Raw genomic sequence first — 4,718 nt, 5'->3', positions numbered from 1 at the left:
TCTCCCCCGAACCCCGTTCCAACACTTCCCCTGCCTGTGAGGCAGACAGTTTCCCCATATTCTCTCTCTACTTTGGTTACATTCAATATTTCGACACCTGTCTCACCACCACTCAAAACTGCTAGACGATTTGCTGTGTATTGCTCGTTATGGATAGAATATAATGTCCAGGAAATTCTGTGTCGTTCTCTTCCGGGACCTTTAGTTTATAGTCTCTGGGTCTTGGCCATTGATGAGATTACATGATCCGGAGCAGTTCACGGGTGTGACTATCAGGCAGTTGTCTTTCTAAGGAGACCAATTGTTCTACCTGTTCTAAGAGCAGAATTTCCCCAGTATTGAATATATACCTATAATACAACCTTAGCATTTGGAAGGAATCATTGGGGGAAAATTAGGAAAAGAGTTCAAAGGAATTACAGAATTTTTATAGTCTTTGAGTCTTGGCCACTGATGGGATTACACGGCGCCAGGGGGCCAGTTGGTGGGTGTGACCCCCGCCTACTGGAATTTGGAGGATCTAGGTGGAGGATGCTCGGCCCAAATCCGAGTAGGCTTGGAGATCTCGGCCCCGGAACCCGCGTGACTTTGTCCCTCTGCCAGTACCTTCATGTGTGCGGAGAGTGGTCTCAGCATGGTGGTGGCTGGTCCTGGAGGTCTTTGGCTGTCAGAGCCCTGGTCGGGGCGGGGAGGAAAGCTCAACCCGCTCCCCTCCAAGGGACCCCGGAGGCGAGGACAGTCAGGTGCGGGCGCAGGAGACCGCATTCGTGGCCGCGCGACATCTTATTATAACATCTTATTATCTCATTCCTACTTTGGACAAACTTGCAGGCTACCGAATGTAGCCTGCCCACACGGCAGAGTCTGGCAAACTCCCTGTGGCATACCCAATATGCCAAATACCAGTAACAATGATGGGTCTCATTCTCCTAAAGAGCCTTGGATATAATCTCAGGGCTAGGATGAAGGAGACGTTACTGGGGCCTGCTCGAGGCAATCGACGATTAACAGGATGATTTGTGATTTGTGACAGAATTTTAACTCAAACAGTATTTTCACACGAAAAATATCCAATAAAAATTTTCCTTCTTTTAGAAATTTAATAATAATCTATTACAAAACAAGGATTTCCATAATCTAGAATAAGAGCACCTAAAGTTTCAGATTCCAGGATTTAAACCCTTACCACAATATGTTCTTTCATATTCTTATTTGTACTTTCATTCAACTGTGTTTTCTCCAAAATGAGATATAATTGACATATTATTTTCAAGTGTACAAGAAAATTAACATGTAGCATATCAGTTTCAAGTATAGATGGTGACGTGACAGATGTGTGATGAGAGTATTTTCTGATAAAACTGTATATAGTATCATGTCATCCGCAAATTGGTCTATATCCTTGTCTTGGGGCTGGAACGATAGCCACAGTGGGTAGGGCGTTTGCCTTGCACATGGCCAACCTGGTCGATCTGGGTTCGATTCTTTTGCCCCTCTCGGAGAGCTAGGCAAGCTACCGAGAGTATCTCGCTCGCACGGCAAAGCCAGGCAAGCTACCTGTGACGTATTCGACATGCCAAACACAGTAACAACAAGTCTCACATTGGAGACACCACTGGGCCCGCTTAAGCAAATCGATGAACAACAGGAGGACCGTTCTACCATGCTGCATCCTTGTCTTGAAGTGATAAGATCAATTAAAAGTGAAGATGGACATTTTTGATTAGCACGTTTTTATTTTTAAAATTAAATTATTTTTGCATCTTTTGTCGAAATAATGAATGTAATCAATGAAGAGAAGAGTTAAGTGGAAATCATCTGCCTCACAGGCATTTGGAGGGGTGGGAGGGGGGTATACTGGGGTTCTTGGTGGTGAAAAATGAGCACTGGTGAAGGGAAAGGTGTTTGATCATTGTGTGACCGAGACTTAAACCTGAAAGCTTAGTAACTTTTCCCACAGTGATTCAATAAATAAATATAAAAAGAAAAATAAATAAATTAAAAAAAATTAAGGTGGAGTTCATGCCCAGTTCAATCAGCTAATCAGTGGCTGAATAAATAGCAGTACTCCTACAAAAAAATTAAATTATTGTTAAAATATTAGAAAAAGGGCATTAACTCTTAAAAAAAAGAAGAGAGGCTGGAGAGATAGCACAGCGGGTAGGGCGTTTGCCTTGCACACGGCCGACCCGGGTTCGATTCCCAGCATCCCATATGGTCCCCTGAGCACCGCCAGGATTAACTTCTGAGTGCAGAGCCAGGAGTAACCTCTGTGCATTGGTGGGTGTGACCCAAAAAGCAAATAAATAAATAAATAAATAAATAAAATAAAAAATAAAAAAAGAAGAGAGGAGGGGCTGGAGCGATAGTACAGTGGGTAGGGCATTTGCCTTGCACACGGCTGACCCGAGTTCGATTCCCAGCATCCTATATGGTTCCCCAAGCACCGCCAGGATAATTCCTGTGTGCAGAGCCAGGAGTAACCCCTGAGCATTGCTGGGTGTGACTCAAAAAGAAAAAAACGAAACAGAAAAAAAAAAAGAAGAGAGGAGAGTTCGTGAGATCTGGGGGTGGAGGTCCCGCCACCCATGGCGGGGTGGCCTGTGTGCTTGCACAGGTGCTGGGGCCTGTGATGAGTTTCCACCCGAAGCCGGGACAGAGTGAGTGGACAGCAAACGCGGACCTGAAGGGCAGATCTGTGAGGCTCCCTGAGGGCCAGACCCAGGTCTGCTTTCTGGGAGGGCCAGGAAGTCGCTTGGTAGAGGAGGCACCAAGCAGAGGTGACCAAGTGCCGGGGGGTGGGGTGGAGGGGCAGGAAGCCTGAGACAGAGCAGCAGGGGTGGGTGGTGCCCAGCAGGAGGGCATTGGCGTTGCCTGTGTGAGGCCTGGGTCAGCGCCAGGCGCCACTAGGGAAAAGAGGAAGAAGCCAAAGAAAGAACAGTGGGTAGGGCTTGTCCTTCATGCAGCCGACCAGGGTCCGATCTCCTGCATCCCTTATGGTCTCCCAAGCCCTTCCAGGAGTCATTCTGAGTGCAGAGCCCGGAGTAATCCCTGAGCACAGCTTGGTGTGGCAAAAAAAAAAAAAAAAAAAAAGGGGAAAAGGTCCTCTGGGGCTCTTACTAAATCGTTGGAAGATTTCTAGCACTTTTTACTTTTAAACCTTTTCTGTTTATTTTCACTTTGGAAATCCGAGCACTGCTGTGTTCTTGTGGAGAGATTTTGTGGAGGACAAGTTCCTTGGCCTCCCCATCCTCCATCGTCCTTCTGTGGGATGGGGACCGCGGGCCAGAGAGAGTCCACCAGCTTTGCACAGAGCAGGGCCAGGTCTGAGAACGGGCACCACATACGGGCCCTGAGCACCACAGGAGAGTTCCTGAGCAATAAGGCGGGAGTCGCCCCGAGCACTGCTGGGTGTGGACTCCCAGCAGAGGCATAACAAGGAAGAACTTCCTGAGAAGACGGGGTCCAGCTCTGAAAGGAGAACACTGAGCCAGTCTCACTATGGGCGCTTCAGGGAGGGCCTGAGAGGCAGACAGCGGCCTCCTAGATGACAGATTCACAGACCCTTGGCGCTGTCCCTGACTCACAGGGACCACACTGGGACACGCAGTGCTGGGCATCCAACTCAGGGCCTGGAACAAGCCAGCCATGTCAGCCACTTGAGTCACATAGCCTGTTCCTGGGACATTTTTGCTATTGTTACTGGACCACATCTGGCTGTGCTCAGGGCTCACTCCTGGCTCTGTGCTCGGGGACCATATGCAATGTCAGGACTGAGGTGGGTCAGGTGAGGCCAGCCAGGAGAGCACATTGCTGCATTTGCTCCAGCCCCCAGAGACTTCTGTGTGGTAAAGAGCCGGTGTCGACAACCACGCGCAGGCTGACATGCAGAGAAGCTGTGGCAAGGAAGCGGAGACCTGGATTCAGTCCCGCTACCACATGGTCCCAGGGTCTCCGGGAGCAGCCGTCCAACACCTCCAGATGGGGCCCTAAATCACACGCAAGACTTGTTGAGAGGGGCTGGAGCAACAGCACAGCAGGTAGGGCGTTTGCCTTGCACGCGGCCAACCCGGGTTCGATTCCCAGCATCCCATATGGTCCCCCGAGCACCGCCAGGAGTGATCCCTGAGTGCAGAGCCAGGAGTGACCTCTGAGCATCGCTGGATGGGACCCAAAAAGCAAAAATAAAATAAATAAATAAAAAATTAAAAATAAATGCAGTACTGCAGGGACTGGAGTGATAAGACATCGGGGAGGGCGTTTGCCTTGCACGTGGCCGACCCAGGTTCGATTCCCAGCATTCCATATGGTCCCCCAAGCACCGCCAGGAGTGATTCCTGAGTGCAGAGCCAGGAGTAACCCCTGAGCATCGCCGGGTGTGACCCAAAAAGAAAAAAAAAAAGACTTGTTGAGAAAGGAGCCGGTGTGAAACCCTCCGACCGTGTGAGAGTTCAAGCGTGGTTGGCGGAGACTCTCAGGCAAGAGGTCACCATTGGCAGAGGCAGAATCTGTCTGGTGGGCTACAGCAGGGTCAGCTCCCCGCCAGCGCCTGGCGGGGCCATGCTCCTCCTCCCCCTAGGCTGGGCCCAGGCCCACTTCCTCCAGCCGGCCTCTGAGGCAGAAGCAGCACACAGGCGGTTCCAGATGCTTGGGCCGCGCTCTGTCCTCGGGTGGGGCAGTGAGGAAGCCGTCTGAGGGGCCCCCGTGGCCGGTCCGGA

This window comes from Sorex fumeus, unplaced genomic scaffold, assembly GCF_029834395.1.
Source record: "Sorex fumeus unplaced genomic scaffold, SorFum_2.1 ptg000123l, whole genome shotgun sequence".
NCBI classification, from domain to species: Eukaryota; Metazoa; Chordata; class Mammalia; order Eulipotyphla; family Soricidae; genus Sorex; species Sorex fumeus.
The sequence above is the reverse complement of the archived record's forward strand: the minus strand, read 5'-3'. Positions refer to the sequence as shown.